The 24,096-nt window shown below is 43.8% G+C and overlaps 1 protein-coding gene and 1 long non-coding RNA gene across 2 annotated transcripts in view; both read right to left on the bottom strand.

Moving 5' to 3' along the window:
* The window catches only part of LOC136633508 (uncharacterized), a 767,630-nt gene that overhangs the window by 321,317 nt on the left and 422,217 nt on the right, over positions 1 to 24,096 (bottom strand). The gene's annotated exons all lie outside the window — the stretch shown is intronic.
* Positions 12,103 to 15,746, bottom strand: LOC136631966 (uncharacterized). The gene is made up of 4 exons (XR_010793110.1): positions 15,710 to 15,746; positions 15,445 to 15,508; positions 13,938 to 13,982; positions 12,103 to 12,415 (listed from the first exon to the last, which is right to left on the bottom strand). It is a non-coding gene; the product is annotated as an uncharacterized lncRNA (long non-coding RNA).

The following is a 24,096-nucleotide window of genomic DNA, read 5'->3' as shown; positions in this document are numbered from 1 at the left end:
AATCGCCCGTGCGAATGAATACATTCGAAACCAACGCCTCAGATGGTCACGTATATACGATTGGGCGCAAAAACACGCCGTTTATACGCTTGTGTGAACGCACCCTGAAGGTCATGTTTTCGGGATATCCTATAGTAGGAACACCTAAGGCACTGATTATAATTACATCACCTGTGCAATACTGAGGAAATCCTGAAAACATGACCTGGTTGGGTGCCATGGCTTGGTGCCATGGCTTCTCCTGTGCAGTTTCCAGGAGCACTTACTTACTGGAGCGGAAAGAGAAAACAAAGAGTTAACAGGGGAAAGTTTAGAAGGAACACAGTTCATATATAGAGAGCTCATCGGGGCATATTTACTAAAACCAGCATGTAACACACTGGTCTAAGTAAAGCCTGCGCCCACCTACTGTGATAAATCCAATACATTTGATTCACCTGGCAACACCTCTGTGCACCACATGAAAAACTTCAGCTAGGACCTGGCGTAGGTTTTTGGTATAATATACACAGGTTTTGGCATAGATTATAGTAAAAGAGGCTGGCCAGACAGGCTCATGTCCACTAAAGCCAGGCTCTGCTTGCTTTTTGAAAAAGTGTTTAGGGTCCAGTGTGCAAGCCCTAAACATCAATTGTCCTGCCAAATTTCATGTTTCTATGACACCGGGAAGTGAGAGAATTAGATTACTGTGGGGGGGGGGGGGGGGTCTCAACGGAGACCAGTGCGGATGTTGCCTGAGTCCAAATTCAAAGGAAAGTTTATAACGAGTACTCGAGGAGAACCATAAGAATCCACGATACACACAGCATGTGAATCAGAATGAGTTCTGGTTTATTTGGAGAAACACACAGCTTATATAGGCCGTTGCCCGCGCAGGGTGCAACTTTGAAGAATTACTTAATCAGGTGACTGAAACAGAATATTAGCACGTTGGGAAACCAATGTATCTTAGAAAGGAAACACATCTGCTGTGGTTCGGGTGCATCCGACCGCAAACTGTCAGTAAGCCCGCCACAAACGGTCAGTAGGCCCGCCACAAACTGTCAGTACGGAAACTTATCACTACTTAGTTCGTTATCTGGTGCAAGGTTCGGACTAAAATGAGGAACTTCTCATGTTAGGTTACTCGGAAACAAAATTAACCCCTATCAATCCCCCATTTGGACATCAGAGCTACCATTATCTCCTGGTTCTGTCACCCGTTGGATTTGGCTCCAGCCGGATCCCCAGGTAGGAATGGTGCACTCTATGTCCAACTAGGGTATCAAGACATTTAAATGGATGCAGAAAATCGTCTTTCAGTACATTTAGCTACGCATGAAATTATTACCTTTATTGCAATATATATACATAAGATTATCATTACCACTTGTAATATACTTTGTAGGATTCCCATGAACCAACCTCCTAACCCCGAGAACCAATTGGCAGGGTTAAGAAAGCTAAACCATCCCTGATTTTCATCTTGTTTTATGCTGGCAACTATTTTCAATATACCTTTTTACATATGATTCTATATCCAAGTTCTATTAGCAACTTCCGAATGTTTTTCATATTTTTTCATTTCCATAATATATTACATATACAACCAGATAATCTAATGTCACATTTATTACACTGTTCCCTATATTTTCATTTGCTATCAACATAAAACCAACCTTGTCAAATCTGGGCTTGAAAAACTAAAAAAATTCAAAAGAACCGTTAGATGTTGAATACAAATGTCTCTTCCTGTAAAATTGTTTCTTCTTCTCTTGATCTTCTTTAGATCCAAACCTATAGGATCTCCGATGCAGGGAAGCAGGGGGATTATTGTGCCCTCACTGCTTTCCCTGGTTAGCCAAAGAACAGACCCTAAGTAGGAATCTGTCCCCGCCCATTACATTGGTATCAAATAATCTTCTCCATTCTCCATATCCAGAAGTATCCGCAGCTGACTATAGAGCCCCTTTATTCCAATGTTGCAGATGCCCTCTCTACACCACTTTGTTGCATCAGCTGGCGGTCAGCATTCTACAGAACATCTGAGGTTCACTCCGATGACAGTGTAGCAGCAGTCAGGCACACTTGTCAGTTCTTCAGACTCAGTTGGATAGTCTCAGCGTATGGACAGATGCAGCATGCACTTAGAGAAGATGAAATTTCAAATCACAATTGCAAAAGTCCAAATGCCCTGGTGGAAATGACTCAGTTCATAAATTTTCTCAGTCCCAAATAAACTGGATGCAGAATAAATCAGTCTATGGCAAATCAAACAAAACAAAATCACAATCTGGGGCCTTGTGTGCTTTTCTTCACCCCTTCATAAAAATAGATGAAACAAAAATCTGTAGGTCAAATTTATCAATAAAACAATCTCTGCCCAGAGTGACTGGAGTAATGTTCTGTTGTAGCAAATGAATATTTCAGATATCCCTAATCATTCTACATTTCAGCACAAATACCTTCTACATACAGTAGACATAAAGCTCAAGAATTTTACTATGTAAACAAACAATATAATATCAAACATTGCAAATCAATCAGGTTTACAATACAATAATCTTAGATTGATCAATATCATCATCAGTACAATTACTTATTTTTCACATGTTATCAAACACCGCGAACCACGTTAAGCAAATTTTATAACACAATATTCCTAGATTTGTCATGATCCTCTTCATTAGTAGTTACATATTTACCACATCCCATTCCTAGATTTATAATAACACGTTTCCGTAATTAAGATTGTCATGCAATATACATTCATATAATTTTTCCACAAAACAGAACCCAAATAGATATTCTATTAGTCCAACTCATGTAAATAAATTTGTACATAGTAATGTCCCAGCACACAGTCACAATTATGTGTATCTCACACTCACACTTATTAGGGTCCCAATCAACTCCCGCCTTGGCCACTACTGTATGAACCTTTTTCTTATTTACTCTATCATTCCCGTTGCTCCCCGGTGACTGCCCCTGCGTGTGTGCTTTAACCTTTATTATGGCCACCTGTTCTGGCAACATGATGGCCTGCATTAATCTACTTAGTAGAAAAAAGAGGTTCCCAGCAGCACAGCATATATCCTCACATAGAGCCAGGCAAAACAGTGTGCAAAAGCCAGTCAGGAAGCCTAAACCAGAGAGGCTCCAAGGGTGCAGTCAGGAATAAGGAAATAGTGACTGGCAGCATTCAGCAATGTAGAAAAATACAAGATTTATTTCCCCATTACAAAAATTACGGCAACGTTTCGGTCGTAATAGACCTTCCTCAAGCCAATACATATCATACAAAGTGCACCATATATATAGGAAATGTGAACACCATTAACCAATGACATACAAACATGAGACACTCCTGTGCATGTTTGTATGTCATTGGTTAATGGTATTCACATTTCCTATATATATGGTGCACTTTGTATGATATGTATTGGCTTGAGGAAGGTCTATTACGACCGAAACGTTGCCGTAATTTTTGCATTAATCTACTTACTGATACACCATTCTTAATGGGCTTGCCTTGTGCCGTGAGAAAGCTCCTGGACCGCCAGATGGGTCCATAATCGTGTGCAGTACCAAAGGCGTACCTGGAATCAGTGTAGATGTTAGCAGTGGTACCTTTGTACAGGCCTCAGTTAGAGCACGGAGCTCAGCCTCCTGCGCTGACATGTATGGCGGCAGTGGTTTTTGTACAAGCATTTCATTCAGTGTGACTACTTCAAAACCTGTTACAAACCTTCCTTCGTCATTCAGGTATCTAGATCCATCCACAAACATTTCAAGGTGGGGGTTTAGGAGGCGTTTGTCAGTGACATGTGCGAACCCAGCTGTCTCCTGCTCCATGAGCGCTGCACAATCATGCTGGTGCTCTGCGCAAAGGCCTCCTCCTCATCATCAGTCAGAGAATTTGCAAAAAGCTGGTCCCCTGACCTTACTCCCCCATTTGAATCAGTGTCACCTAATGGTAATAAGGTGGCCGGATTCAAAGTGGTGCAACGTTGAAATGAGACATTGGATGAAGAGTGTACTGCAAGTTCCATTTTGGTCTGTCTAGCAAGGGGCAGATATCTACGGCTTACCTGTGTCAGGATACCATGTATGTCATGTGGGGTGTAGATCACCATGGTGTGATCTAAGACAACGTCAGAACTTTTGTCCAGTAGCGCCTGAACTGCTTGAACCGCTTGGACGCATGATGGAGACCCTCTAGCCACCGCGTCAAGATGGGCACTGTAGTATGCTACAGGTCGCTTTTTGTCACCATGCATTTGTGTCAGTACGGCGGTGGCGTGTCCCGCCATCTCACTGACGTACATTTGGAAAGGTTTGTCATAGTCTGGCAGCCCGAGTGCGGGTGCACTGGTTATCTATACTTTCAGCTGATGGAAGGCTGACTCGGCCTGCGGGGTCAGGGCAAAATGGCCGTGAACCCAAACAGTCGTACAGAGGCTGCATGGTCATGGAGGCAGAGCGTATCCATGGCCGACCGTATGAAACCAGTCCCAAAAAGGTACGCAACTGGGCATGGGAGGTGGGAAGTTGCATGTCACTTACCATCTTCGTGCGCTCCGGCATCAGGTGTTTAGTTCCTGGACCTAGGCAGTGGCCCAGGAACACTATGTGAGTTTTGCAGAACTGAATTTTGTCTTTACTGGCTTTGCAGCCATTCTACTCTGATGGAGGAAACACAAAAGGCTTAGTGATGCATTGAGGTAACTATTTGTGTCAGGAGTACATAAAAGTAAATCATCAACATATTACAAGAGGACGGTGCCCTCGGGAATTGGCCAGGCATTTAATACCAGCTTCATGCATCTGGTGAACTGGTTTTGGGCTATTCTGAGCCCCTTGTGGCAGCACTATCCAACAGTACTGCTTTCCTCTGGAAGTAAATGCAAACAAATACTGACAGTCTGTCGGGGTCCGTCTGACTGGTAGCCCAAAGGCTCGAAGGAACGACACTAAGAGCTTGTTCCTCTGCGTACGTAAGAGTGAAGACAGGGAGAGGTGTCATTAGGTCTGCTGCCATCCGACAGAAGGTCGGGTGACTTTCAGACCCGGGGTGTATACGAGCTTCACCGGACGGGTGAAGTTTGATACATCCCAAGGGTCCCATCACGTCGGTTCCCAATATGCTTTCAGGACTTTCCAGCACAAGGAAGAGCATGAGGCATCGCGACCCTTTAGCGTCTTTTCTTTACTGGAAAAAGAAAGGAGTGTTTGCTGGAGAACGTATCTCACGCAAATCCCCCATTGGAACCAAGTCTCCCACTTGTTCCCCAATCAGCATTTTCCTTGTAGGAAACTAAAGGGATACTGTTTGACCCAGGGGTGCGTATCCTGGCTTCAGATTTACCATCATAGGGGGTATATTCAATTTCCCTATGTCTGTCTTGGAGGTGGCTTACTATTTGTCAGGACATGCGGAAAGCTGAGTTTCTGCAGTAGCTATCAAGACAAATACATGAGCCAGATCTACCAAGAGAGCAGTTAGTTTACAAACCTCTTCTGAACTGTCACCTGAGGTCTCAACCCGTACCGATCTATCTGGTGAGAATTTGATGGATGCAGATAAGGCTTGTAAGATATCAGTACAAATAACAGTGATATAAATTACAACAAGGCAGAATAATCCACAAACATCTATCCACATTGGAATATGATATTCTTTAAGCAAATTCATTATTAATCTGATCCTGCCTGCAATGTCTCATCAAATTTGAGAAAAGAAAAAAACTTTTCCTAACTGCCCAAGCTTCTCACCCCCCCCCCCCCCCCTTTCAGAGAAGAGAAGGATGAAACATTACGTACTTTTACATCATCTAGCTCCACTCCTTCGATGCTGGTCATTTGTATGTCTCTCCTACAGAACATTCTCTCAGAGACAGTACAGTACTAACAGCATTTAGCAGTGATACAGACGTCCAACCAATCACAGAACTGACATTTACCCAGAAAGCAAATATATATATATCTTAAAATCCCTATATGTTTTCTATTTTTAAGACCGTATCATTCACGTAATTCATTACAAGTTTCTTATCTCATCAACGTCTGTCTTCCTTTCTATGACACTGAATTTTATCTCTTAATGAAACAGAACAATAACTAAGATATTAATAAGCAGCCAGAATATTCAGACTTTAAACAGCATTAATCATTAGTAATTACAAGAGGTATATTTCTCTGAGGATACGAATAGTTAAACACATAGAAAAGAAAACATGCTAAGCGCTTCTAACAGCGCAACATTTTCCACATTTTTAACCCTTGTATTCTTAAAAGCCCCCATAGATGTGAGTGGGGTATAACTTTCTTACACTTTCTTGTAGAAGACTAAGATGTACAACAAAGATTAGATTACATAACATCAGACATACAAGACAAACAATATTGGTTATTTGTCACATAATTGTCCACAGATTCTGCATGAACTTGCTTTATGTCACAGAGGAACACAAACTATAAAAGGATTCCCTTTCTCTGATATCTTTCATGTGTTTTTCCCGTCCCTTTTTAAGTCCTATCTGTCTATATATTTTATACGCTTGTCTGCAATCGTCTCGCCCTTCCCTCTCTTTAATTATCTCTATAGGGGTCAGATAAGCTTTAGACTGTTCGGACCCCATTTTGATTTGTCACACAGACCTTATTATTATTATTTTTATTTTATTTTTTTGGTATATTTCTCAACCACGAAGGTAATTTATTTCCCACTATTCATCACTAAGTATACAGGACCTTATTTCACACAGTTACACTAAGGACACTTAGTCCCTGGTCCTGGAATAGTTTTACGGAACTACTACAGCAATCACTTAGACTACTTAGGGATTCAGGGGAGACCAGACCTCTCCTCTAAGGGAACTTCTGGTGATATTATAACAGATTCAGTAAAAGCAAATTATGGCTAAAAGGACACAGACTATCAACGTACAGATTTCAACAATTACTACAGGCAACATGGCATGAAAATATCCCAGTAGTGAGTTCTTCCGTCTAGCACGGTTACAAAGAACACCGTAAAATTACAGGCAGAAGCATCCTATATAACATGCAGCGACTCACCTCCTGTCAACACGGGACTGAATGAAGTCAGGGGAGCCCAGAGCTGGAGTGGTAAGTCAAGGGCTTACCTTACACCGGTGTTTTGTAGATCTGGGGTCCCGTGGCCTCTGGTCCGGTTGGTCGGCAGGTAGGGTCGTCAGGTATCGGCTGCAGGTAAGGAGTTAGCTTCTGCCCCTCATTGGGCAGCCAAGTAAACTGTGGGGGGGTCTCAACAGCAACCAGTGCGGATGTTGCCTGAGTCCAAATTCAAAGGAAAGTTTATAACGAGTACTCGAGGAGAACCATAAGAATCCACGATACACACAGCATGTGAATCAGAATGAGTTCTGGTTTATTTGGAGAAACACACAGCTTATATAGGCCGTTGCCCGCGCAGGGTGCAACTTTGAAGAATTACTTAATCAGGTGACTGAAACAGAATATTAGCACATTGGGAAACCAACGTATCTTAGAAAGGAAACACATCTGCTGTGGTTCGGGTGCATCCGACCACAAACTGTCAGTAAGCCCGCCACAAACGGTCAGTAGGCCCGCCACAAACTGTCAGTACGGAAACTTATCACTACTTAGTTCGTTATCTGGTGCAAGGTCCGGACTAAAATGAGGAACTTCTCATGTTAGGTTACACGGAAACAAAATTAACCCCTATCATTACATATGTAAAATTTGGACGCTAATTCTTTTGCGCATAGAATTGAATAATTGAGTTGGGACCCAATTACTTTTCCTATTTTGGAGATAATCTATGCTTCTGCCAAAATCCATGTTTCTACAACATCGAGAAGTTGGAGAACTTTTGGCAAGTCAGTCAGTGAGTCAGTCAGTGAAGGCTTTCGTCTTTTTATATATGTGTATATATATATATATATATATATATATATATATATATATATATATATATATATATATATATATATATATATATATATTTTAGTTTTTTATTTTTTTTCTATATCTTTTATTATATTACAAATGAATTAAGCATGCATATAGTTTTACATTTTTTTCTCATATAACTAATGCACTGATTATATTTTTTCTTTTTAGCCATAGTCCCCATCTCCTTTTGTATATGTAATGCACTTTAAGTAGCAACATACATGCTATATTAGCATATCTAGACAACCTTTCACACATTTCATTAATACTCTAAAATTGTTTGCATGTGTTGCGTTTGAGCATATACACTAAAGGGAGAAATAATAAGAGCTAGAAGAGCATGCTCTGAAACTAAAGATTTTCGGTCTATAACCATAGGGATGTATTGGATACCCGCAGGTAATTAAATACCTGCAGATGTCATTTTTCCCTGATGCGCAGATCACATGTGCGGGAAATCACCCGCAACATGCTCCATTTTTGTGTGGGTCTCCACTGCACAACGCTCTCACGACTTCTATTGAAGCCTATGGGAACCGTCCGGTCCCGCGACACATCCACAGCTGTGTTTCTGTTGTGCCGCGAGACTGCGGGAAAGCAGGCATTCAATAAAACAACAAGGTGTGCATGCTGCATGCGCGCAGCACGCTGTCGTCGTGCCAAGCACATCCGCTGGGCTGAAGAAAGAAGATCTGGCCACAAGGGAGGGGAGATCCACAGCGTCCGGACAGGTGAGTATATCTGATTTTGTGACCCATGTCTGCGGGAAAGGAGGGACCCGCTGCGGGATTCTGCATGGAGAATCCGTGTGGGCCCGAATTTCCCCATGGACATGAGGCCTAAAAGGGGCAGATCGAACAGGGAGGAATTTGCGAGAGGTGGGAGTCTGTTTCTGCACTGCACCTAGTGGGGCCGGATGAGCAGCAGCTGGGGCCCAGATGAGGACCCAACTCAACATTTAATTGAGCTAGGGAGAAGGAAAAGGATCTTTGCCTGCATATGAAATGGGTATTCCTTCTCTTGAAATTTCTTCTTGGTTACCAGCCCAAACCCAACACAAGATACCTAAACTTACAGGGGCGGAGGGATAGAGTCTCAAATCAAAGACCAAGCCATCGAAAAATACTTAGACTCTTTGCCATCATTTTTTTATTTTAGTTCCCCTTGTTCTCTCATGCTGGCTATTGTAGCCGCAGGTTTTTTACACATGTGATTTTTGTGCACGTAGGTCCCAAAGTGAATGAGTCTTAAAACGGAGAACAGATTGATATTGTCAACAGCTTATAACAGGAATTTTCAAACTATGAAACAGTTCTTTTTCTCGTATCTAGCCATCCTAAAACAGGACAAGATTTTAAAACAAATATTAGAAAAGGACATACAATGTATTCCAAAACGGAAATAGAAACTTAGCAAACAAGTCGTCTCCGAGTCATTTCACATCAGTTAATAGTTCTCACATTTTCATTCAAGAACCATTTACTAGCGCATTTCTACTTTAAGAGTGATTATCACTTGGATTCCTCCACACTTTTAGCTATTACAAACATTTGGAACATGTTAACCAGAGATGAGCGAACGCGCTCATTTAGGACAATTACTCGATCGAGCATCGCTTTTTTTGAGTAACTGCCTAATCGGGTGAAATGATTCAGAGGGTACCCGGGGGGCAGGGAGTAGCAGTGGGGAACAAGGGGGAGCTCTCTCTCTCTTCCCCCCTCCCACTCCTCCCCGCAACCCCCCGCTCACCCCCGGCGCCCCCCGAATCTTTTCACCCGATTAGGCAGTTACTCGAAAAAAGCGATGCTCGATCGAGTAATTGTCCTAAACGAGCATGTTCACTCATCTCTAATGTTAACTGTCAAAAACGGACTAATTGCTTTCCCCATGCATAATTCAAGTATTGATGTTTTATCTATTGCAATTGAAGACCTTGATCTCTCCAACTGGACTGGAAAGAATAGGGAATCTCTCAGGTCCATTAGCTTTGGACAGACAGGGATTCATTACATTTCCAGATCTTGTATCCATTTTTAAAATTCCTAGACCGGATTAATTTAAGTACTTTCAAATTTGTCACTTGTTACAAAATCCTCCCCCCCCCCCCTTCCCCCACTAGATTCAATGTCCCCTCAAAATTAGAGGCCTGGTTGAATTCCGCTCAAGAATCCAACAAGGGAATTTCAGTGTGTTACCAAATCTTAATATCCTACACACAGGATCGGTTAGCCCCTAGAACAAGAAATGGGAAATAGATTTACAAACCCCAATAACAGATGAACAATGGTTAAATAGTTTTTCCTCCTTTTCATCAATATCCAGATGTGCAAAGAAGTCACGGGGCGGAGGAAGTCCCAATGGGTTGTGTACAGTGTCACGGGAGAGGACCCCTTTAAAATCTAACCTTTATTAGATACAATTTAAAAACTTTAAATATGTTTTTTTTAGGACCAGAAGAAAAAGACAAACAGACATGTACCAAGTGAGGCTGATGCAAGAAAACTGCATCACCCACGTGCATATACACTAGCGGTAGGCTATGTACTATCCTGAACACCTACAATAATGGTGCTGACAATAGCCTACAGAACTCTCCCCTTCACCTATGTAATAATGACTACGGTGCCAGTGTGAACTTGTTTCTGGTAGCGTAAAAGAGGTGATCAATATATATGTCTCCAACCTCTCTAAAAGTGCAAAATTGCGAGTAACCACCCTGACGGGTAAAAAACGCCAATATGGGAGGATATTACTCAGCAATGGTATATAGAGACTGCATGACTCATCATAGGTGTGAGGTGTTGCAATGCTTAAATAAGCGCATTGGGGGTCTGGTAGATAACCCCCTTTGTTTAGGAATATTCAGGACTGGGTATACCAACAAAAGTGGGGGGTCAGCATATAACACGACCTAAAGCGGTTTAACCCGTAGTCTGAGAAGCCAACTCTAAATGGAGATAAGGAAAAGGTTTGAGTAGCGAGTCGAGAATGCCTGCTCAGCACTAGGGATGGCCTTAAATACCTCCCCTTCCTTCCTCCACCCATTACCCCACCTACTCTCCTCCCCTCCCTGCATGCCCATATTCTCTAATAACTGGCTACACTAAGCATGATTACGGGCTTCTGGCTCCTTACCCCTTAAGGGCGCCCACCCACTGGCGATTTTTTTTCCTTTGCGTTTTGCGTTTTTTCTCAAGAGCAATTAGAATTGCCTGTGTTCCTGTCCACTTGCGTTTTTTTTTTTCAGTCCGTTGCAATTTTTAACATAGCAACTGTCAGTTGTATATGTGTCCTTATTTTTCTCTTAATGCACCCATGAATGTCAATGGAAATTAACGGAAAAGGCGCGAAAAAGCCGTGAAAAACGAGCAGAAAAAACGCCAAAAACGCGCGAAAATCGCAAACGCCAGTGGGTGGGCGCCCTTATTCTGATAGAGAGCAGTCCAGTATGCTCACGATTTCTTCCTTCTACGCAATACATTTGCTGTCCAGTCTCCTCGTGCATTCTGTAGCTTAGATTGAGATACTCCTCTATGCGTTCCACAATGGAGTGACTGGAGTACAACCTCCCCTACCCCATGACCAGACCATATTGGTTTCCCGCAAGCTTCTTGGCTTAGAATGATAGAGTTGGAAGTGCCAACTGTTTAAGCTTGTCCGGATCTTTCAGAACCCTCTCTTCCCTAAAGTTAGCTATCCCTCCTAGCTTTGTGTCGTCGGCAAACATGACCAGTATTTCCTCAATTCCTTCCTCCAGATCATTTATAAAAATGTTGACCAACACTGGGCCCAGGACAGAGCCTTGTGGTACCCCACTATCTTCCACTTGGATGTGCAGCCATTTATGACCACTCTCTGAGTATGATCACTCAGCCAGTTGTGAATCCACCTAGGGCCGGCTCACACAAGCGTGTGATAAAAGACTGCGCTTATAATGCAGTGTTTTACCGCCCTGTGAGCTGGCCTATCGCTACAATTTTTTAAATTTCCTATTTGGTCATTTTTCCAATAAGTATGGTATGAGATACTTTGTCAAATGTTTTACTAAAGTCAAGATTTACTATCTCCACCGCATTTCCCTGATCAACCCAGCCGATTTGTGGAGTCCCATCTGTAGATCTCTATCATATATATTTCTCTGATGATACACAAGAAAACAGAAGATGGTTGTGAATCTTTTATTATCGTTTGAAAGAAACAGACTCCACCCACAGATAGTGACAAGAGAGGAGGGAGAGTACAAATATGGCCGCCTCGCTGAGCTGCAGGGTCCTGGGCTTCTATTGTTTGGGACAATCCTTGGGAAGAATGCATTTTTTCTCCTCCTCATCCTCATACACATAGTCGTCCGCACAGAAGCATCCCTCTTCTACCAGTTCACACGATAAGATACATGCCTTTTCTTCTTTGTCGTTGCAGTTTTTGGAACACGGTTTGCAGATGTCAAATTTCCTTGTCATGTTCGTGGGGCACGGTGCTATAACATGATAATACTGTTAGTGTTGGAGGGGCTGAATAAGTAAACTAATAGAAATATATACAGCAATCAGGATGTGAGAGCCGACAGAGGGCTGAACATTCTAGGAACCATTGGGGTGACATAGTGGCTCAGTGAGTAAGACAGTGACTCATTTTTTAGATAATGGCTCAATAAGTAAGAAATAGTGTCTGGCTATAGAGAGGCTTGCTGGTTATATACCAGTAGTGCAGTGAATCAAATACAATGACTCATGTAGTTATGTAGTGACTCAGTGAGTAAGGGCTCATTCACACAGGCATATGCATATTTCGGTTTGTGATCACGCATGGGCCAAAATACACTGAAGTGCTACATTTTCCTGCCCCTCGGCAGTCTTTTTACTTAAGATCCTATTGATTTTATGCATTGCTACACAGCATATATGTAGATTTACATACACACGTTGATTTCGATGGGCTCTTAGGGCGGCTTTACACGGGCGTATTTGTGTACACAATATGCAGAGAATAGAATATAATATTTTTAGGAAGTTCATTCACATTTCTGTATTTTGCATTGCAGTCATGCAAAAAAAAGAGGAGGTACTATTTTTCTGCGTATTTGTGTACAAAAGGTCCCCAAAGAAGTTAATGGAGGGTGAAACACTTTGTAATTGTGCAAGAGAAAGAACATAAAATGAAACTCATTAGACTAATTGGCCATGTCAATCAGTGTACCTTTGTTTGCTGAATGAACATGCCTTCCGGTTTGATAAAATACGCCGATGCAGGCGCAAACAAAGCATTGTCTATTCCGTAAATACGCAGAGGCTTGGATGTATGTAAGCAGAGTCTAGGGGCCCGTGCACACAGCGCATTTTATGACTATACTTTTTACAGACCGCAGCACTCTTCTGGTCTATTGTCTCAGATGATTGATCCTGCAGATCCTTGATGCCCGTCACTTTAAGAGTCTTGAGCCCAAAGACTTATGTATAGAGATGAGCGAACGTACTCGGAAAAGCACTACTCGCTCGAGTAATTTGCTTTATCCGAGTATCGCTGTGCTCGTCCCTGAAGATTCGGGTGCCGCTGCGGCTGACAGGTGAGTCGCAGCGGGGAGCAGGGGAGAGCAGGCGGGAGAGAGGGAGAGAAAGATCTTACCTCCGTTCCTCCCCGCTCTCCCCTGCAGCTCCCCGCTCCGTGCCGGCACCCGAATCTTCAGGGACGAGCGCAGCGATACTCGGATAAAGCAAATTACTCGAGCGAGTAGTGCTTTTCCGAGTTCGCTCGCTCATCTCTACTCATGTACATAGTCCGAAATCAATCAGGTGAGTGACAGCAAGCCAAAAATGACTTATCTGAATGAATACATTTGAATCCATTGTTGCCCGGTCACAATTTTTGGCAATTATTCTATGCAGTTAAAAACCTGCATAAAGATGGTTGTGTGAATAAGGCCTAATAGCTATCATAGAATATACAGCATATAAGAAAGTGCAGCGAGGGGACAGGTGGAGTGTATTCTGTATTGTACTCACCAGGTCGTGGCTGTGAGCGTACGCTGATCAGTATGAAGGCCGCACCTGCAAAGCACAAATCACAGGAATCAGAGGCCCGGATCCTCCGTGGACACGTGATAAATGTCGTCTTGTTCTGTACAGATAAGTACTTAGAGCTGCACAGATACTGGTAACGTGTTATGGTATAGTTTCACCTTGGGCGGTCTCTTCTGTTGGCGACCTCCACCATGTGGTGTACAATCCTAGCAATCAGGGTCTGACTATGAGCGCCATTTAATATGATGCCCAGATAAAGTGCCGTACATTGGGCAAATAATGGCAAAAGGTTTTCTAAATAACAATCTTGTGCTGCCACCACCGTACACCGCTAGATAATATACTGTAAGCGCCATACTATACCGAAATATTGTGCTCAAATAATCCCACAATATGGTGACCAAACAGCTACATTCATACAATCACCTGATGGGGCTCTATTCATATCTGTATCGAAGTCTCCATTCTGAGCCTCCAGCGCAGATTCAGCATGAGATGCCGGACAAAAAAGGTTGTGGACGTAGAACTGGTAAAAATGCCGGACGGCTGCAGGAACCGAATGGACCCCATTATAGTCAATGGGATCTGTTCGGTACAGTTTGGTTCTGTTATGAGACGGATCCATTCATCCAGGGGATTCCGTTTTCCTGTTCCTATTACAGAATCCCCAGCACTGATGTGAATTCAGCCTATCAGCTCCATGCGTGCCATAACTAATGACAGTGATGTACAATTAAAGGGGTTCTATCATTACTACAGAAAGATTTCCAGCCAAGGTTGAAAAGGGCAAACTATGTAATTTGCCGAAACGCGTTGCATATTTGAATAAAGTAGAACTATATGGACCGCAGAGTCTATTACTAATCCTTGGGATCCAGGAGTGCGGGGACTTTTTCAACTTTTTGTCTGCTACTTTGTATAACAGCCCGAGGGAGGGCTGCATCCCAGAGACGACTCTCCGATTATCCAGGTCAGGAACCCAGGGTGGTATTCAAGGCGACCATGGACATCAGGTGCCAGTGGGTTCTCAGGTTTGAGAGTCCCAACTGAGCACCAGGTGAGTTAGTTTTAATATTCACCTATATTTAAATCCTTGAGAAAGAATGAGGCGCTGATACCAAGCTTTATCTGAAGCTCTGCAAGGGTGATACAGTTGTTCATGAAGATAATATATTTTCATACTCACCCCTCCGCTCCCCCGAATTGTGGTGTTTTTCTTTAGCAAAACTATAGGGATTTTTTTTTTTAACAGAAGCGCAGTGTGTAGGACAGGATCCATCAGCCTCGGTGATGGGACCCACGGAGCCTAATCACAACCGCTGCAGCCCTGATATCTACCCCACCGAAATAAACCCACTCGGTATATATTATATTGATGACACAGAGAGAAAACAGCTCAGAGGTCACATGACATCCAGAAATGTCACATAGATTATCCAGAAATGTTCTGAAAAGAGGGAATCCGCTCTAAACATGAAGAAATACTCACTCAGCGACAGCAGCAGCAGCACAGAGACCGGTCTCATGGTCAGTTCTGGGGTTTCACCTTCGTCCTAAATGAAAAAAAATACAGTATTTGCAAGATCTTTGCTTACTGCCAGTGATGGAGATCTGCCCTGACCCTGACACATGTGCAGTGTTGTTACAATGTATCAGAATTGTCTAGTATGACAAGCGATGGGTAGAAGATACTGTGCAGGGATTATCTCTGTCTGGATTAGAAAAGCCAGAGGTGAGTAGTAGCGGGTACCTACCTGTGTGATGTCTCAGCTGTGGTCTTCTGCCGGTGCAGGGATGTGCGGGGTTATATAGGGCTCTGTGGGTGCGGGCAGCTGAAATATTTTTTTTATCAATTAATATCTCTGGTACAAAATAATTACGGGCTCTGGTTCATAAAGGTAATTGGCTATAATAAACCTGTATTTAGGTCCTGGTTACGTCATGTCAGACGCTATTTCTTCCATATAGTAAAGATAACGCTATTAATAGAAGGAGAAAACTCATTGCAGTAATTAAAGGGCTTGTCCCGAGGCAGCAAGTGGGTCTATACACTTCTGTATGGCCATATTAATGCACTTTGTAATGTACATTGTGCATTAATTATGAGCCATACAGAAGTTATAAAAAGTTTTTCACTTACCTGCTCTGTTGCTGGCGTCCTCGTCTCCATGGTTGCCGTCTAATTTTCGCCGTCTAATGGCCAAATTAGACGCACTTGCGCAGTCCGGGTCTTCTGCTCTTCTCAATGGGGCTCGGTGTAGCTCCGTGTAGCTCCGCCCCGTCACATGCCGATTCCAGCCAATCAGGAGGCTGGAATCGGCAATGGACCGCACAGAAGAGCTGCGGTCCACGGAGGTAGAAGATCCCGGCGGCCATCTTCACCGGGTAAGTAAGAAGTCACCGGAGCGCGGGGATTAAGGTAAGCGCTGTCCGGTGTTCTTTTTTAACCCCTGCATCGGGTTTGTCTCGCGCCGAACGGGGGGGGTTTAAAAAAAAAAAAAACCCGTTTCGGCGCGGGACAACCCCTTTAATGGTTGCTGATTACTCAGGGCGGAGACGATGCAATGTGACACATGGTTTCAAAGTAGATTTAGGCTCCAGGGCTAAATAACACTCTTACATTTACAGACTGTATTATCAGCATCCATGTCACCTCTCCTGGAATATCCTGGACTCTCCCGATATAAAGCAGAGACCTCCTGCACTCCCCGCAGGAGGAGTTGGTGTCACGGTGCGTCGTGGCAGCCATCCCCACGCAACTGATACGGTAACTGTGCCATATAACTCATATATTGTGAAGTAAATCCACCTGCAGTCTCTGCAGCACAGTGACACCGAGGAGTGATACATCTGATGTATCTATTGACTCTCTAATTTAACTTTTTACTGACTATTAGTTGGCTTAGTCTACACTAACAATTGCACCAAACTTTTGGCACAATTTTTGGCATATACTGTTGCATATTGGCCATGCTGCTTTTCCAAAAACAAATGTCCATGCCCTTTGGTTGTATTTGGCATAAAACATATCCAAAAGTATCAAACACATGATAAATGCGGGCGTCGTACTACAGCTGGACAGGCACAAGGTGGGGGCGCTACTATATGGCTATTACTGATTTAAAGTTCCCTTGGCAGTCTGTATCCCCGTGCGCTGTCTCTATACGGCACTGCGCTCCAGACTGGAACTCTCCAGTTATTGTGAAACTACCGCTCACAACATTCCTGCTCGGGCTGTCAGGGCGGGTTTCATTATATGCAGATTTCTTTTCATATATTAGGAAGCTTCATGTTGCTTTCCTATTATATAAGGAGTAGAGATGAGCGAGCATACTCGTCCGAGCTTGATGCTCGTTCGAGTATTAGGGTGCTCGAGATGCTCGTTACTCGAGACGAGCACCATGCGGTACTCGTCTCGATTAAACGAGCACTGACCATTGAATTCAATGGAGTCGGCAATAAAGCTGGCTCCATTGAAAGCAATGGGCTGCCGGCGAGCGCGGGATGAATTGTCGGGAAGGGCCTAAATATATAAGCCCTTCCCTGCAATTCATCCAGAAATGTGTAAAAAAAAAAAATATATATATACTCACCTTGTCCTGGCAGAACGATGTTAGCTAGAGATGAGCGAGCACCAAAATGCTCGGGTGCTCGTTACTCGAGTCCAACTTTCAGTGATGCTCGAGAGTTCGTTTTGAGTAACGAACCCCATTGAAGTCAATGGGCGACTCGATCATTTTTGTATATCGCCGAAGCTCGCTAAGGTTTTCATTTGTGAAAACCTGGGAAATTCAAGAAAGTGATGGGATCGACACAGAAACGGATAGGGGAGGCGAGGGGCTACATGTTGGGCTGCATCTCAAGTTCCCAGGTCCCGCTATTAAGCCACAATAGTGGCAAGAGTGAGACCCCCCCCCCCGCACTGTCAGCATAAAGATCGTTCTCCTCTGCCACAGCTGTAACAGCTGTGGCAGAGAAGAACGATGTTAGCCCATTGAATTCAATGGAGCCGGCAATACAGCTGGCTCCATTGAAAGCAATGGGCTGCCGGCGATTGCGGGATGAATTGTCGAGAAGGGCTTAAATATATAAGCCCTTCCCTGCAATTCATCCAGAAATGTGTAAAAATAAAAAAAATATATATACTCACCTGGTCCCGGCAGACGGAGTTCAGCGCGGCCAGCGGCAGTCCTCCTGAACTGCTCTGAACAGCTGTGAGTAGTATTCAGCAGTCGGGGATTTAAAATCCCCGCCTGCTGAATGAGCTGCCTCTAATTGGTCACAGCCTGACCAATCAGAGGAAGATTCCACTCACACACCCATTCATGAATTTATGAATGGGTGAGTGACTGCTGCCTCTCATCTGATTGGTCCTGCTGAGCCAATCAGAGGCAGAAGTCACACACCCATTCATAAATTCATGTGCACACTGAAAAGCATGTGCAACTTATTGTACGTTTCATTACGGACGTGACAATTACAAATATGTGGGGTTTTAATTTTTTTTAACCTTTTTTATGCTAATATGAGAAAAAGCATAAAAGGTTTTTTTTTACTTTTTTTTTTTTAAATTCATTTTTTTAATCTTTTTTTTACACAACTTGTGTCCCCCTGTGGATCTTTGACCACAGTACTGCCCATCGCTGTGATAAGGCATGGCAGGGCTAGTGCCCTGCCATGCCTTATCGCTTATACAGCGATAATAGGCATTGGCAATACAGGACACCAGTGTCTGGCATCCTGTTGCCATGGTGACAGGCCAGGCTCTCGCAATAACATCGCATGAGACGGCTGAAGACACAGAGGGGGCGCGCTCCCTCTGTGAACTCTTTCCCTGCTGCTATCTACTTGGATCGCGGCAGGGAAGGGGTTAACAGCGGGGGGCGCATCTCCGATGCCCCCCGCTGCGGGATAGTGTGAGATCATATGTGATCTTGCGCTATCCCCAGGACGTAAGTTTACGCCCTGTTGCAGGAAGTACCCCGCTGATAGGACGTAAGCTTACGCCCTGGAGCGGGAAGGGGAAAAATGTTTTTTAGGACCAGTAGCAAAAGACAAACAGACATGTACCAAGTGAGGCTGGTGCAAGAAAACTGCATCACTCACATGCATATACACTAGCAGTAGGCTATGTTCTACCTTGAACACCCACAATAATGGTGCTGACAATAGTCTACAGAACTCTCCCCTTCACCTATGTAATAATGACTACTGTGCCAGTGTGAACTTGTTTCCTGCAGTGTAAAAGAGGTGATCAATATATATGTTTCCACCTCTCTAAAAGTGCAAAATCGTAAGTAACCACCCTGACGGGTAAAAAACGCCAATATGGGAGGATATTACTCAGCAATGGTATATAGAGACTGCACGACTCATCATAGGTGTGAGGTGTTGCAAAGCTTAAATAGGGGCATTGGAGGTCTGGTAGATAACCCCCTTTGTTTAGGAATATTCAGGACTGGGTATACCGACAAAAGTGTGGGGTCAGCATATAACATGACCTAAAGCGGTTTAACCCCTAGTCTGAGAAGCCAACTCTAAATGGAGATAAGGAAAAGGTTAGAGTGGCGAGTCGAGAATGCCTGCTCAGCACTAGGGATGGCCTTAAATACGTTCCCCTCCTCTTCTCTCCCCTTCCTTCCTCCACCCATTACCCCACCTACTCTCCTCCCCTCCCTGCATGCCCATATTCTCTAATAACTGGCTACACTAAGCATGATTACGGGCTTCTGGCTCCGTCCCCCTTATTCTGATAGAGAGCAGTCCAGTATGCTCACGATTTCCTCCTTCTACGCAATATATCTGCTGTCCCGTCTCCTTATGCATTCTGTAGCTTAGATTGAGATACTCCTCTATGCGTTCCGCAATGGAGTGACTGAACTTCTCCTACTACGATCTCCCCTACCCCATGACCAGACCATGTTGGTTTCCCGCAAGCTTCTTGGCTTAGAATGATAGAGTTGGAAGTGCCATCTGTTTAAGCTTGTCCGGATCTTTCAGAACCCTCTCTTCCCTAGAGTTAGCTATCCCTCCTAGCTTTGTGTCGTCGGCAAACATGACCAGTCTTTCCTCAATTCCTTCCTCCAGATCATTTATAAAAATGTTGACCAACACTGGGCCCAGGACAGAGCCTTGTGGTACCCCACTATCTTCCACTTGGATGTGCAGCCATTTATGACCACTCTCAGTATGATCTCTCAGCTAGTTGTGAATCCACCTAGGGCCGGCTCACACAAGCATGTGATAAAAGACTGCGCTTATAATGCAGTGTTTTACCGCCCTGTGAGCTGGCCTATCGCTACAATTTTTTAAATTTCATATTTGGTCATTTTTCCAATAAATATGGTATGAGATACTTTGTCAAATGCTTTACTAAAGTCAAGATTTACTATCTCCACCGCATTTCTCTGATCAACCCAGCCGATTTGTGGAGTCCCATCTGTAGATCTCTATCATATATATTTCTCTGATGATACACAAGAAAACAGAAGATGGTTGTGAATCTTTTATTATCGTTTGAAAGAAACAGACTCCACCCACAGATAGTGACGAGAGAGGAGGGAGAGTACAAATATGGCCGCCTCGCTGAGCTGCAGGGTCCTGGGCTTCTATTGTTTGGGACAATCCTTGGGAAGAATGCATTTTTTCTCCTCCTCATCCTCATACACATAGTCGTCCGCACAGAAGCATCCCTCTTCTACCAGTTCACACGATAAGATACATGCCTTTTCTCCTTTGTCGTTGCAGTTTTTGGAACACGGTTTGCAGATGTCAAATTTCCTTGTCATGTTCGTGGGGCACGGTGCTATAACATGATAATACTGTTAGTGTTGGAGGGGCTGAATAAATTAACTAATATAAATATATACAGCAATCAGAATGTGAGAGCCGACAGGGAGGGCAAAACATTCTGGGAACCATTAGGGTGACATAGTGGCTCAGTGAGTAAGACCTAGTGACTCATTTTTTAGATAATGGCTCAATAAATAAAAAATAGTGACTGGTTATAGAGAGGCTTGCTGGTTATATATCAGTAGTGTAGTGAATCAAATACAATGACTCATGTAGTTATGCTGTGACTCAGTGAGTAAGGCCTCATTCACACAGGCATATGCATATTTCGGTTTGTGATCACGCATGGGCCAAAATACACTGAAGTGCTACATTTTCCTGCCCCTCGGCAGTCTTTTTACTTAAAGGGGTTGTCCCGCGGCAGCAAGTGGGTCTATACACTTCTGTATGGCCATATTAATGCACTTTGTAATATACATTGTGCATTAATTATGAGCCATACAGAAGTTATAAAAAGTTTTATACTTACCTGCTCCGTTGCTGGCGTCCTCGTCTCCATGGTGCCGACTAATTTTCGCCCTCCGATGGCCAAATTAGCCGCGCTTGCGCAGTCCGGGTCTTCTCCTGTCTTCTATGGAGCCGCTCGTGCAGAATGCAGGCTCCGTGTAGCTCCGCCCCGTCACGTGCCGATTCCAGCCAATCAGGAGGCTGGAATCGGCAATGGACCGCACAGAAGAGCTGCGGTCCACGGAGACAGAGGATCCCGGCGGCCATCTTCAGCGGTAAGTATTGAAGTCACCGGAGCGCGGGGATTAAGGTAAGCGCTCCGGTAAGCTTTCTTTACCTTCCTGCATCGGGGTTGTCTCGCGCCGACCGGGGGGGGGGGGGGGGTTGAAAAAAAAAAAACCCGTTTCGGCGCGGGACAACCCCTTTAAGTTCCTATTGATTTTATGCATTGCTACACAGCATATATGCAGATTTACATACACACGTTGATTTCGATGGGTTCTTAGGGCGGCTTTACACGGGCGTATTTGTGTGCACAATATGCAGAGAATAGAATATAATAATTTTAGGAAGTTCATTCACATTTCTGTATTTTGCATTGCAGTCATGCGAAAAAAAGAGGAGGTACTATTTTTCTGCGTATTTGTGTACAAAAGGTCCCCAAAGAAGTTAATGGAGGGTGAAACACTTTGTGATTGTGCAAGAGAAAGAACACAACTGAAACTCATTAGACTAATTGGCCGTTTCAATCAGTGCACCTTTGTTTGCTGCGCACAAATGAAGATGCCTTCCGAGTTGATAAAGTACAATAAAATGCAGGCGCAAACAAAGCATTGTCTATTCCGTAAATACGCAGAGGCTTGGATGTATGTAAGCAGAGTCTAGGGGCCCACGCACACAGCGCATTTTTTGACCATACTTTTTACAGACTGCAGCACTCTTCTGGTCTATTGTCTCAGATGATTGATCCTGCAGATCCTTGATGCCCGTCACTTTAAGAGTCTTGAGCCAAAAGACTTATGTACATAGTCCGAAATCAATCAGGTGAGTGATAGAATGCCAAAAATGACTTATCTGAATGAATACATTAAAATCCATTGTTGCCCGGTCACAATTTTTTGGCAATTATTCTATGCAGTTAAAAACCTGCATAAAGATGGTTGTGTGAATAAGGTCTAATAGCTATCATAGAATATACAGCATATAAGAAAGTGTAGCGAGGGGACAGGCGGAGTGTATTCTGTATTGTACTCACCAGGTTTTGGCTCTGAGCGTGCGCTGATCAGTACGACGGCCGCACCTGCAAAGCACAAATCACAGGAATCAGAGGCCCGGATCCTCCGTGGACACGTGATAAATGTCGTCTTGTTCTGTACAGATAAGTACTTAGAGCTGCACAGACACTGGTAACATGTTATGGTATGGTTTCACCTTGGGCGGTCTCTTCTGTTGGCGACCTCCACCATGTGGTGTACAATCATAGCAATCAGGGTCTGACTATGAGCGCCATTTAATATGATGCCCAGATAAAGTGGCATAAATTGGGCAAATAATGGCAAAAGGTTTTCTAAATAACAATCCTGTGCTGCCACCACCGTACACCGCAGGATAATATACTGTAAGCGCCAAAGTAGCAGTGCCATACCATACCGAAATATTGTGCTCAAATAATCCCACAATATGGTGACCAAACAGCTACATTCATACAATCACCTGATGGGGTTCTATTCACATCTGTATCGAAGTCCCCATTCTGAGCCTCCAGTGCAGATTCGGCATGAGATGCCGGACATAAAAGTTGTGGACGTAGAACCGGTAAAAATGCCGGATGGCTACAGGAACCGAATGGACCCCATTATAGTCAATGGGATCTGTTCGGTACAGTTTGGTTCTGTTATGAGATGGATCCGTTCATCCAGGGGATTCCGTTTTCCTGATCCTATTACAGAATCCCCAGCACTGATGTGAATTCAGCCTAACAGCTCCATACGTGCCATAACTAATGACAGTGATGTACAATTAAAGGGGTTCTATCATTACTACAGAAAGATTTTCAGACAAGGTTGAAAAGGGCAAACTATGTAACTTGCCGAAACGCGTTGCATATTTGAATAAAGTAGAACTATATGGACCGCAGAGTCTATTACTAATCCTTGGGATCCAGGAGTGCGGGGACTTTTTCAACTTTTTGTCTGCTACTTTGTATAACAGCCCGAGGGAGGGCTGCATCCCAGAGACGACTCTCCGGTTATCCGGATCAGGAACCCAGGGTGGTATTCCAGGCGACCATGGACATCGGGGTGCCAGTGGGTTCTCAGGTTTGAGAGTCCCACTGAGCACCAGGTGAGTTAGTTTTAATATTCCCCTATATTTAAATCCTTGAGAAAGAATGAGGCGCTGATACCAAGCTTTATCTGAAGCTCTGCAAGGGTGATACAGTCGTTCATGAAGATAATATATTTCATACTCACCCCTCCGCTCCCCCGAATTGTGGTGTTTTTCTTTAGCAAAACTATAGGGCTTTTTTTTTTTTTTTAACAGAAGCGCAGTGTGTAGGACAGGATCCATCAGCCTTAGTGAAGGGACCCAGGGGAGCCTAATCACAACCGCTGCAGCCCTGATATCACCCCGCCAGAATAAACCCACTTGGTATATATTATATTGATGACACAGAGAGAAAACAGCTCAGAGGTCACATGACATCCAGAAAAGTCACATAGATTATCCAGAAATGTTCTGAAAAGAGGGAATCCGCTCTAAACATGAAGGAATACTCACTCAGCGACACCAGCAGCAGCACAGAGACCGGTCTCATGGTCAGTTCGGGGGTTTCACCTTCGTC

The sequence above is a fragment of the Eleutherodactylus coqui genome, chromosome 6 (genome assembly GCF_035609145.1).
Source record: "Eleutherodactylus coqui strain aEleCoq1 chromosome 6, aEleCoq1.hap1, whole genome shotgun sequence".
Lineage (NCBI taxonomy): Eukaryota > Metazoa > Chordata > Amphibia > Anura > Eleutherodactylidae > Eleutherodactylus > Eleutherodactylus coqui.
This window is presented reverse-complemented; position numbering and strand designations above follow the sequence as displayed.